At 38.0% G+C, this 13,586-nt stretch overlaps 1 protein-coding gene and 1 long non-coding RNA gene across 2 annotated transcripts in view; one reads left to right on the forward strand and one right to left on the reverse strand.

Annotated features, from left to right (window-relative positions):
* Nucleotides 1–13,586, reverse strand: part of EHBP1 (EH domain binding protein 1) — a 560,843-nt gene that overhangs the window by 422,686 nt on the left and 124,571 nt on the right. The window contains exon 3 of the mRNA XM_074399272.1: nucleotides 11,193–11,330. The gene's annotated coding sequence lies outside the window, so the exon portion shown is untranslated. The remainder of the gene's footprint in view (nucleotides 1–11,192; nucleotides 11,331–13,586) is intronic.
* LOC141584571 (uncharacterized) overlaps nucleotides 1–13,586 on the forward strand; it is a 63,158-nt gene that overhangs the window by 36,714 nt on the left and 12,858 nt on the right. The window contains exon 2 of the long non-coding RNA XR_012517686.1: nucleotides 5,384–5,452. This is a non-coding gene — a long non-coding RNA (uncharacterized LOC141584571). The remainder of the gene's footprint in view (nucleotides 1–5,383; nucleotides 5,453–13,586) is intronic.

Here is a 13,586-nt window from a genome sequence, read left to right on the forward strand (position 1 = left end):
GACACCCTATCATCAAAATTGAAAGAGCTAGAGGAGCAAGATCAAAAAAACTCAAAACCTAGCAGAAGACAGGAAATAACTAAGATCAGAGCAGAACTGAAGGAAATAGAGACACAAAAAACTCTTCAAAAAATCAATAAATCCAGGAGCTGGTTTTTTGAAAAGATCAACAAAATAGACAGACCACTAGCCAGATTAATAAAAAAGAAAAGAGAGAATAACCAAATTGATGCAATAAAAAACGATAAAGGGGATATCACCACAGATTCCACAGAAATCCAAACCATCATCAGAGATTATTACAAACAACTCTATGCACATAAACTAGTAAACCTGGAAGAAATGGATAAATTCCTGGACACCTGCAACCTCCCAAGCCTAAACCTGGAAGAAGCCGAAACCCTGAATAGACCAATAACATGGTCTGAAGTCGAGGCAGCAATAAAGAGCCTACCACCCAAAAAAAGCCCAGGTCCAGATGGGTTCACAGCTGAATTCTACCAGACATACAAGGAGGAGCTGATACCATTCCTTCTGAAACTATTCCAGACAATCCAAAAAGAGGGAATCCTTCCCAAATCATTTTACGAGACAAACATCATCCTGATACCAAAACCCGGCAGAGACTCAACAAGAAAAGAAAATTTCAGGCCAATATCCATGATGAACATAGATGCAAAAATCTTCAATAAAATACTGGCAAACCGATTGCAACAGCATATCAAAAAGCTCATCCACCATGATCAAGTAGGATTCATCCCGGGGATGCAAGGCTGGTTCAACATACGCAAGTCCATAAACGTAATTCACCACATAAACAGAACCAAAGACAAAAACCACATGATTATCTCGATTGATGCAGAGAAGGCTTTTGACAAAATTCAACAACCCTTTATGCTAAAAACCCTCAATAAACTAGCTATTGACGGAACGTATCTCAAAACAATAAAAGCTATTTACGACAAACCAACAGCCAATATCATACTGAATGGGCAAAAACTGGAAGCATTCCCTTTGAAATCTGGCACTAGACAAGGATGCCCTCTCTCACCACTCCTATTCAATATAGTACTGGAAGTTCTAGCCAGAGCAATCAGGCAAGAAAAAGAAATAAAGGGTATCCAAATTGGAAAGGAGGAAATCAAATTGTCTCTATTTGCAGATGACATGATTGTATATCTGGAAGACCCCATCATCTCAGCCCAAAATCTCCTGAAACTGATAAACAACTTCAGCAAAGTCTCAGGATACAAAATCAACGTGCAAAAATCACAAGCATTCCTATACACCAGTAATAGACTTCAAGAGAGCCAAATCAAGAACGAACTGCCATTCACAATTGCTACAAAGAGAATAAAGTACCTAGGAATACAACTAACAAGGAACGTAAAGGACCTCTTCAAGGAGAACTACAAGCCATTGCTCAACGAAATAAGAGAGGATACAAACAGATGGAGAAACATTCCATGTTCATGGTTAGGAAGAATCAACATCGTGAAAATGGCCATACTGCCCAAAGTAATTTACAGATTCAACGCTATTCCCATCAAGCTACCAATGACCTTCTTCACAGAACTGGAAAAAAACACCTTAAACTTCATATGGAACCAAAAGAGAGCCCGCATAGCCAAGTCAGTTCTAAGCAAAAAGAACAAAGCGGGAGGCATCACACTACCGGACTTCAAACTATACTACAAGGCTACAGTAATCAAAACAGCATGGTACTGGTACCAAAACAGAGATATAGACCAATGGAACAGAACAGAGGCCTCACAGGAAATACAACATACCCACAACCATCTGATCTTCGACAAACCTGACAAAAACAAGCAATGGGGAAAGGACTCCCTGTTTAATAAATGGTGTTGGGAAAACTGGCTAGCCATGTGCAGAAAGCAGAAACAGGACCCCTTCCTGACACCTTACACCAAAATTAACTCCAGATGGATTAAAGACTTAAACATTAGACCTAATACCATAAAAACCTTAGAAGAAAATCTAGGCAAAACCATTCAGGACATAGGTGTAGGCAAGGACTTCATGACCAAAACGCCAAAAGCAATGGCAACAAAAGCCAAAATAGACAAATGGGACCTAATCAAACTCCACAGCTTCTGCATGGCAAAAGAAACAGTCAGTAGAGTGAATCGGCAACCAACAGAATGGGAAAAAATTTTTGCAGTCTACCCATCTGACAAGGGGCTGATATCCAGAATTTACAAAGAACTAAAGCAGATCTACAAGAAAAAAACAAACAAGCCCATTCAAAAATGGGCAAAGGATATGAACAGATACTTTACAAAAGAAGACATACAGGAGGCCAACAAACATATGAAAAAATGCTCATCATCACTGGTCATCAGAGAAATGCAAATCAAAACCACATTGAGATACCATCTCACACCAGTTAGAATGGCGATCATTAAAAAATCGGGAAACAACAGATGCTGGAGAGGATGTGGAGAAATAGGAACACTTTTACACTGTTGGTGGGAATGTAAATTAATTCAACCATTGTGGAAGACAGTGTGGCGATTCCTCAAGGACCTAAAAATAGAAATCCCATTTGACCCAGCAATCCCATTACTGGGTATATATCCAAAGGATTATAAATCATTCTACTACAAGGACACGTGCACACGAATGTTCATTGCAGCACTGTTTACAATAGCAAAGACCTGGAACCAACCCAAATGCCCAACGATGATAGACTGGATAGGGAAAATGTGGTACATATACACCATGGAATATTATGCAGCCATCAAAAACGATGAGTTCACGTCCTTTATAGGGACATGGATGAACCTGGAAACCATCATTCTCAGCAAACTGACACAAGAGCAGAAAATCAAACACCGTATATTCTCGCTCATAGGCGGGTGTTGAACAATGAGAACACATGGACACAGGGAGGGGAGCACTACACACTGGGGTCTGTTGGGGGGAAATGGGGGAGGGGCGGGGGGTGGGGAGGTGGGAAGAGATAGCATGGGGAGAAATGACAGATACAGGTGAGGGGACGGAAGGCAGCAAAGCACACTCCCATGTGTGTACCTATGCAACAATCTTGCATGTTCATCACATGTACCCCAAAACCTAAAATGCAATAAAAAAAAAAAAAAAAGTTAACAGAACTTTATAATGATTGCAATTCATATCTTAAAACCTCTTATTCTGAAATAATTATAGAATCATAGGAAATTGCAAACATAGTATAAAGAATCCCATGTGCCCTTCATGATGACATCTTATAGAGGGATAGCATAATATCAAAACCAAGAAACTGACCTTGGTACATTACTGCTAATGTACCAATAACCTTGCTATGTTACTCAGTTGTCACCATTGTTTAATCTGCATTCATTTGCATGTACATGGGTGTGTGCATATGTGCATAATTCTATGCAATTTTATTCCCTATATAAACGTGTATAACTACTACTGCAATGAGGATTCAGCTGTTCTGTCATTGCAAAAGAAATCTTTCATGCCATCTGCCTGTATTTGTGCCCTCCCACCTCACGTGCCTCCTTGATACCTGGCAACTGCTAATCTGTTCCCAATCTCTAATTGTTTTTACTTCAAACACGTTATATACCTGGAGTCTTACTGCATGTAACCTTTTGAGATTGACTTTTTTCATTAAGCATAACACCTTGAGGTTCATGCAGGTTGTTTCATGTATCAATAATTCATTCCTTTTGATTGCTGAGTGGTATTCTGTACCAGGGTTTGTTCATTTAGCCATTAAAGGGTGTTGGGTTATTTCTTGTATTTTGCTAGCACAAATAATACTGTAGTAAACATCTGTGTTCAGATTTTTGTGTGAACATAAGTTTTCATTTTTCTGGAATATACACCTAAGAATGCTCAACTGCTGAGTCACATGTTTAGTTTTGTAAGAAAATGCCTCCTTTCTAGAGGGGCTGTACCATTTTACCATCCCACATGCAGTGTATGACCCAGTTTCTCCGGAACCCTGCCAGCCGCTGTTATTATCACTGTTTTCACTTTAGCCATTCCAATAGGTATGTAGTGATGCCTCATTGTGGTTTCAGTTTTCACTTCTCTAATGACTAAAGATATTGATCATGTTGGGATGTGCTTATTTGCCTCTCCTACATTCTCTTCTGTGAAATGTTTCTTTATGCTTTTTGCTCACTTTACAATTCAATTGTTCGGTTTTTACTGTTGAATTTTGAGATGTTTATATATTTTTTTGATGTAAAGCCTTTACTCACTATGTTGTTTGCAAATATTTTCTCCCACCAATTAATCTGTATAAGACAAAAATCAGAATTAGGCCCTAAGATAGGAAGATATTTGACTTTGTAGATACAGGATTTTATTCAAGGCTATGTTGAGTTTAGCCATTATTTAAGCACTCAGAAGCTCTTTGATACAGTGACGACGCAGTATGCTAAGCAGAATCAAAAGATGAAAAATCACCACCAGTTAGGATTAGTTCCTACAGTTTAATGACAACTGGCATCTCCATAACTTCAGGCTGCAAAGGGAAGCTCTTACTGCTAATGAAATGGGTAGTTCAAGAAAGCAGAAAATCTATTTTCAAGGCAGCAGAATGACAGGTTGTGGGGAACGTTCCCATGTGAGACCCCCAAAAGGCGTGGGTCTCACTATATGATGAGCTTGATCCCAAACACAGTTTCCTACTGGAGGCAGTCGAGCTATTGGAAAGAAGGAACTGAAAGATGACTGATCAGTTTCTAATATCAACCACGATATCATTTGGGCCTAAACTATGCGGTGTTGCTAAACTAAGTGACTCTATACCAGCAACCAGTTTCTGCTTTTAACTTTTATGACTCTTTCTTTACGAATAGCTTTAACCTTTTCTTTAGTTGTATGACTGCCTTGTACCCTAGATAATGGTTTAACTGTGGGGATATTTGCAAAGCATATGCCACTATACAGATGGCTTTGATCCCAGACTCAGAGACTCCTGAATAGGGGGAGTTGAAATAAGTTGAGTCAGGAGCAGACAAAGGAGAATCTGGTTAAAAGATATTCTGATGAGCAAAACTGGAAAACCTTTTCACATGTGAGTCCTAAAACAAGATCAAACCAAAAATACCTGCAGCCATGAGGAATAATGTCTGGATGTAAATAACCTTTATGATCACAGGAAATTCTATTACTTTTTACAACCACTAATTGTGTATCTGACTTCTCTATTGTATAGGCCATGTAAGGTATAGATCTGCATTTCCTCTTGCAATGACGTAAACCAGAGCAGAGAAAATGTATTTATTCCTGGCCTTTGAAAAATAAATTTGCTGTTTTAGGCACGGCCTATACAGCCCTCCAGACCCCCGCTCTCTTTCTGTCTCCCTTATTTCTTTAAGCGTACTCTCTCTTCCAGGTTTTGGGACCCTCTTGCAGGTCGAGAGATCCCCAGCAGATGTGCCGTCCCGACCGTCCCCGACAACAGGTAACCTGATCTTTAAACCTTCTGTTATTTGCATGTAATACTTACTGAATATTTAGTATAAGGTACTATAAAATCATCTTAGAGTCTATGTTTTTTTCCTGTACACCTTGCTTACTCTAGAAATGGTGACTACATACTCTCAATTTGAGGGTGCAGTTCAAATATCAAATATTCTAAACTATTACCTGAATCCTCCAAATATTCAATCATCAAAATTATTTCTATTAGACTACCCCTTATCCTGACAAAGATCCTTGGTTAGAATGTTCCAGATATTCCTCCTTTCTCATATGCCCTTCCCTGCCCACATCCCCAGATGCCCTGATGGTCATGCTCTATATCACATGACTCTGTCCCCTGGCCACAGCTGATCAGATTAAAAGATAGGCACTTGAGCCAAAAGCTGTTCGGTGACTCCAGACTTGGATGTACTGATTCAGAAGAAGATAGGTTGGATCAATTAGACTACTTGTTTAGGAATTTGGAACTGAAAAAGTGAAGTGAGGTTAAATAAACACAAAAGCTGGACTGAAATGTCATGAAGTGGCCACTGTAGGCCTTGTGCAAGCTAGAAGCCAGGCTCTGGAAGATGCGGTCAGCAGGTGCACTGAAAGAAGCAGAAATGCCATGACTCTGCTGATGAGGGTTGCGAGAGGGAGGCAGAGGGAGTAAATTTCTGGTGCCCCGATGGTTTTCTGGCTCTAATCATGATTCTAGTCCATTCATAGCCTTAGAAGACACTCTTTTTAGGATTGCTTGAGCCCAGGAGTTTGAGGCTGCAATGACCTATCATCATGCCACTGTACTCCAGCCTGGGTGACATACACACACACACACACACAGACCTTATCTCTCTTAAAAAAAAGAAGAAGAAAGAAGGAGGAGGAGGAGGAGGAGGAGAAAGGAAGAAGAGGAGAACACCATGTCAAGATCTCTACTTATGACATGGATCTTATTTTTTTACTTGGAAGTGATAATCAATAGCTATAGCAAAATTTGCATGGTATAATAAGGAAAGCATTCTTTCAAGAAGTTTTCAATTGATGTTAAATCTCCCCAGAGGGAGACAGACACTCCCATATATGACTAGTGGGAGTATACACTGGTTTGACCCGCCTGAGGGCAATTGAGTGAAATGGATATAGAATTCTCTTTTTAAAAATATATGTATAGTAGAAGATCTGAAAGTAAATATTAAAATACTAATAATAGTATTGCTAGATAATAAGATTATAAATCATTTAAATGCTATCCTTTTCTATCATGAGTATTTCTAACAATTTTTCTTAAAATCAGATGTTTAAAATATGAAAACCAGCTACCAGTTATTCAGTTCTTACATGTGCTAGATGACTTATATTGCCTCATTTAATTTTTAAAATGATTCTATGAGGCAAGTACCAACATTCTCATTTAATGAATGAGGACATTGAAGCCCATAGATATTTTTAAAAACTGTTTCTAAACACAGTGATTAATAAGTGGTACTAAAATGCAAATTCCATGAGATCAGTGGTATTTTCTGTTTTGTGTATTATTATATCCCCAACATCTATAACTCACTAAATTTTTTTTTGAGACAAGGTCTCACTCTGTCACCCAAGTCACTGCAACCTTGACCCCTCAAGCTCAAGCCTCCCACCTTAGCCTCCCAGTAGCTGTGACCATACATGTGTGCCACCATGCCCAGATAATTTTTTAAACAAATTTTTGTAGAGACAGAGTCTCATTATGTTGTCCAGGCTGGTCTCAAACTACTGCCTCAAGTGATTCTCTCATCTTGACCTCCGAAACTGCTGGGATTACAGGTGTGAGCCACTACACCTGGCCCCTAAATGCCTTTAAATGAATGATGGACAGAACCAGGCTTTGTACCCCAGCATGCCTTACTCCAGAACCTCTGCTCCAAGCCCTTGTTTTAAACTAGCAACACTCCAAAGAAGCCCTTCTGCAATTTATGACCATAATAAATGTGTTCCTTCATATTTTACTTCATTTAAAATAGGAAGAAATGACAATGGGAAATGTTTATAAAACATAATGATACTCTAGGAAAGATAAAGTCACATGATGTGTTACTCTGTTGTCCTAGTCAATAATTTAATAGATTAGTTTATACATAACCTTAACAAAGCTTTATATTATATAACATTTATATATTTTACTTAATATGGTGTTTGTAGTCATTGTTAGGGAAATTTGAATATCTGATCCATAGTTATGAATTCAATTCTGAATTTATTATATCATGTTTATGGAAAAAGTCAGCTTCTCATACAATTTTGACTTCCAGTAGCTTTTCTAGAAGCTAGAACATTAGAAGAATGAACATTCTTGATATTGTTATTCAAAATCACAATTTATTCCTTACTAGCTACATAGCCTTTTAAATCAGCATGAAATACTATTTTTGGAGGAAACCTGGCATTCAAACTATAATCTTGTGACAGTTATAACCATGTCAACCTGAGGTTTTAGAATAAGGCTTATGACAAATACATTTCCAGTTTCTGATTCAATTTTAATAATAGTACCACAATATCATTATTTCAAGATCTTAGCCAAAATATCAAGAAGCATAAGTTAGTCATGGTTATTAAATTTATGAAAGGCCAACTTTTCCATATAGCAATGCTTGATCCCAAACTTTGTGCTATTCTTCTTTCCTCGCTGTGTTTCTGATTAGCTTAAGGCATGAGAGGAAGTAACTGAGATGATGTTATAGAGATGTGCCTTCTTAATATCATGAAAATGGCCATATTGCCCAATGTAGTTTGTAGATTCAATGCTATGCCCATCAAACTACCATTGACATTCTTCAAGGAATTAGAAAAAAAAACTATTTTAAATTTAACAAGAAATCAAAGACGACCCTGTATAGCCAAGACAATCCTAAGCAAAAAGAACAAAGCTGGAGGCATCATGCTACCTGACTTCAAACTATACTACTAGGCTACAGTAACCAAAACAGCATGGTACTGGTACCAAAACAGACATATAGACCAATGGAGCAGAACAGAGACCTCAGAAATAACACCACACATCTACAGCCATCTGATCTTCGACAAGCCTGACAAAAACAAGCAACAGTGAAAGGATCTCCTATTCAGTAAATGGTGCTGGGAAACTGGCTAGGCATAAGCAGAAAACCAAAACTGGACACTTTCCTTATACCTTATATAAAAATTAACTCAAGATGGATTAAAGACTTAAATGTGAAACCCAAAAGATAAAAATCCTAGAAGAAAACCTAGGCAATACCATTCAGGACATAGGGTTGGGGAAAGACTTCATGACAAAAATGCCAAAAAGGAATAGCAACAAAAGCCAAAATTGACAGATGGACCCGAAGTAAACTAAAGAGCTTCTGCACAACAAAAGAAACTATCATCAGAGTGAACAGGCAACCTACAGAATGGGAGAAAATATTTGCAATTCCCATCTGACAAGGGTCTAATATCCGGAATTTACAAGGAATTAAAACATATTTATAAGAAAAAGACAAACAACCCCATCAAAAAGTGGGCAAAGAATACGAACAGCCACTCTCAAAAGAAGACATTTACACGGTCAACAAACATGAAAAAAAAAGCTCAATATCATTGATCATCAGAGAAATGCAAATCAAAACCACAATGAGATACCATCTCATGCCAGTCAGAATAGTGATTATTAAAAAGTCAGGAAACAACAGATGCCAGTGAGGCTGTGGAGAAACAGGAATGGTTTTACACTGTTGGTGGGAAAGTAAATTAGTTCAATCATTGTGGATGACAGGATGGCAATTCCTCAAGGATCCAGAACCAGAAATACCATTTGACCCAGCAATCCCATTACTGAGTATATACCCAAAGGAATATAAATCATTCTACTATAAAGACACATGCACATGTATGTTAATTGCAGCATTATTTACAATAGCAAAGACATGGAACCAACCCAAATGCCCATAAATGATAGACTGGATAAAGAAAATGTGGTACATATTCTCCATGGAATACTATGCAGCCAGAAAAAGGGATGAGATTATGTCCTTTGCAGGAACATGCATGAAGCTGGAAGCCATCATCCTCAGCAAACTAACACAGGAACAGAAAACCAAACACAGCATATTCTCACTCATACGTGGGAGCTGAACAATGAGAACACAAGGATACAGAGAAGGGAATAATGCACACCAAGGCCTGTTGGAGGGTTTGGGTGAGGGGAGGGAACTTAAAGGACAGGTCAACAGGTGCAGCAAACCACCATGGCACACATATACCCATGTAACAAACCTGCACGTTCTGCACATGTATCCTATTTTTTTTAGAAGAAATGAAGAAAAAGTTAAAATTAAAATAAAAAAGAAAAGTAATTAAAGATGTGCCTTCTATCATCATTTTAATTTAATATTATTTTAGGAGTTCAAGCCAATGTAAGAAGAGAAATAACACAAACCCAAGAGAAATAAGTAAAGAAAGAAACAAAAACATTATTATTTGAAAACGATTATGTATCTAACACAATGTCCAAGGAATCAGCTAATATTTTTAGGCTTAACAGAACAGTAAATAGCCAGATAAAATATAAAATATAGAAAAGTCATTAATATTCTTAAATATCAACAATTACAATCTAGAAAAACCTAATTTTAAAAAGGTATCATTTACAATAGCAATAAAAATATGTAAAAAGAGAAGAAGACTTAATAAGTGTTTTGCTATATAAACAAAACAATAAAACTTGTTGTGTCATAATATCCAGGAAGAATGAAATATTGTCAATATGTCAACTCTTAATATGTTATTTAAAAATATTAATTCAATCCCAAACAAAATCACAATGAGATTCTTTTTAGAATTTAAAAATAATGTTATAATATTCATCTAGGAAAACAAAGAGATGAAGACAAAAATATTCTAAAAAAGAAAAAAGAAAATGAGCAAGTAAAATAACAATATGTCAAGGAAACAGAAGAGAAACACCAGAAATAGACTCAGTTATAGATAAGGTTTAAATAAATGACAAAATACAACATAAAATAATGAAGATTTGAAAATACTCATTTATGGGAAGCATTCATTAGAAATTTGAATTAAATTATTTTAGATGGCCAGGTACAGTGGCTTACACCTGTAATCCCACCACTTTGGGAGGCTGGATCACTTGAGGCCAGGAGTTTGAGACCAGCCTGGCCAACATGGTGAAACCCCGTCTCTACTAAAAATACAAAAATTAGCTGGGCGCGGTGATGCATACCTGTAATACCAGCTACTCTGGAGGCTAAGGTGGGAGAATCGCTTGAGCCTGGGAGGTGGAGGATGCCATGAGCTGAGATTGTGCCACTGCACTCCAGCGTGGGTGACAGAATGAGACTCCATCTCCAAAAAAAAATTTACTTTAAATCAAATACTTCATACCTTACTCCAAAATATATCCCAGATGTCTAAGGGAGTAAATATTCTTAAACTCACAAATGAGTAAGTTAAAAAAAAAACAATGAGTGAATGTTAATAAAATCTCTAGAGAAATGACAATTTGCTTAAGCCTAACGCATTAGCTTATGGAAGGATTTATGGTTTTAGATATAATTTTTAAAACATTTATTCAAATTAAAAATAGCTGCTGGGTGCAGTGGCATGCACCTATAATCCCAGCACTTTGGGAAGCCAAAGTGGACAGATCTCTTGATCTCAGGAGTTTGAGAACAGCCTGTGCAATAGGGTGAAACCCATCTCTACAAAAACACAAAAATTACCTGGACATGGTGATGAGTGCCTGTAGTCCCAGCTACACAGGAGGCTGAGGTAGGAGGATCACTTGAGCCTAGGAGGTTGAGGCTGCAATGAGCCTCGATTGTGTCACTGCACTCCAGCCTGCATGACAGAATGAAACCCTGTCTCAAAAGAAAGAAAAAATTAAAAATAGCAAAACTAGGGAGAAATTAGGGAAGTATATTAATTTATTTAAGCTACCAGAACTTGTATGGCCTGTCGTCTCCTACTCACCTGGCACAGTACTGGGCACATAGTAAGTGTCCAATAGATATCTGTTGACAAAGTATTGCAATCATCAACTAAGTAGACTTTGATTATTTGATGAGATAAAAAAGTGACTAGCATCTAATTAGTCAGCTACAACTATGAATAATGAGCGCAAATTAATTTCTTTGGCCCAGATGCATAAGAGCCATGGATAGGAAGCTGTCTAATCAGCTGTGGAATGGAGAAGGGATAGGAGCAACAAGTGGGCTATGGAGGTGTTATTAGGCCCCATCAATTCCCCACATAAGCATCAACTGTTAGAGGGTAAAAGCAACCAACAGGCCACCCTGGTCTGAGACAACAGATGTATGGCTCGACTCAATTAAGAAATTTATTCAACTTGGGAGGTCCAAAAAGCAGAGTGGCTGGATGACAAGACTTCTAAACAGCAATCTCAACTGCTAAACAAAGTCTGTGGTTGTGTTTGGAGAGGAAAGAGAGAATCACATACTGCTTTTCAGTCTTTTTCTGTTGCAGCAACCTTAAGCACTTATACTTGATGGTTCTGCATCTTCCATCAGAAGCAGTCAAGGGATCTAAAAGTCAGCATATGAGTGTTCTCAGTGCATACAGTTAGGAGAATACTCATTCAAAATCACTTAGCTGAGGAGTCTGTGCAGTATGATGTTTCTGTGTTATTTTCAGAGTCTACTTTGTGCTGATTGCTCACAGCATTCTATACATTTTTTCAGAATCAGTAAATGAATTATCATTTTTTTGGATAAGGTTAAAAAATGATCATTGTGGTTTTATCAAAACCTTCTTTTCCAATTTGGTGCTGGAAACTGGTTTTAGAAACATAGGGAACTGTTCTAATATTTGCTAGTGATATGAATCTGTGTTGCCATCTTTTTAGTCCTATTTTCCCAGAGTGATGACAATAAACGCATTGGGAGAAATTGGGAGCACAGAACTGTCCATCTTCATTTCATGCCAAGATTCAGTGTTTCCTTGCTATAATGATGCTCCCATAAGCCTACCTACAATAATTCTCCCATCTGTCAGCTAGACTGGAGGATAGTTCACTCAAGAGGAGTAGAAATATTTTTGCTATTTGGCCAGCAGTCAGGCTACTGGATGGAACGGGCCTGAATAGATTGGCAAACCATTCATTTCCTAGCTGTTCCTACAGCAACTTCCTGAGCACAAAGAGGAAAGAAGAGCAGATTTTAAAAATCTATTTGTGAAATAGCTAGTAACGACTGGACCAGTGTGCTAAGCACATGTAAAAAGACATTTCTACATGGTGAAAAGATGAGAGAAACTGATATGCCAAATATTTTAAACTCCATGATCAAAGTGGAATAATGTAAAAAGTGACTGTAATCTGAGACAGTAGAATGCTATTTTCTTTGCATTATGTTGATTTCTCTGAGCAGACCCAGGTTAAATGATTGCTCTGAGGTTGATGACACAGTGATTCCAAGTGCCAACAATGACTTCAGCCTGATGGCAACCTTTACAAATTGCTTCCTGTAAATTTTTTGTGAGAATAACAAGCAATTCATTTTGCTTGAGAGTAACTTTTAGCGAAGGGACTCCACCCAACAATCTGGATTTAATAAAACAAAATACACTTTGGTATTACAAACATCTTTTTTAAGATGTAAGTTCTCCACAAATTTTTGTAGCAGCAAAGTATTTTCATTTTCTATTCAGTGAAAGCCAGATTCCTTATGCAAAGCCAACAATTACTTAGCGTATGTGATGAGCTGGTGGGGAAGGGCAGAAGGGGAAGGAAGATCACTGCAGAGTCATAGTTGCGTGCTTGCTCGTAAGATATTCAGACTAATACAAAAGACTTTTTTTTTTTTTTTTTTTTTTGAGACGGAGTTTCGCTCTTGTTACCCAGGCTGGAGTGCAATGGCACGATCTCGGCTCACCGCAACCTCCGCCTCCTGGGTTCAAGCAATTCTGCCTCAGCCTCCTGAGTAGCTGGGATTACAGGCACGTGCCACCATGCCCAGCTAATTTTTTGTATCTTTAGTAGAGACGGGGTTTCACCATGTTGACCAGGATGGTCTCGATCTCTTGACCTCGTGATCCACCCACCTCAGCCTCCCAAAGTGCTGGGATTATAGGCTTGAGCCACCACGCCCGGCTCTACA

This window comes from Saimiri boliviensis, chromosome 1 (genome assembly GCF_048565385.1).
Source record: "Saimiri boliviensis isolate mSaiBol1 chromosome 1, mSaiBol1.pri, whole genome shotgun sequence".
NCBI lineage: Eukaryota > Metazoa > Chordata > Mammalia > Primates > Cebidae > Saimiri > Saimiri boliviensis.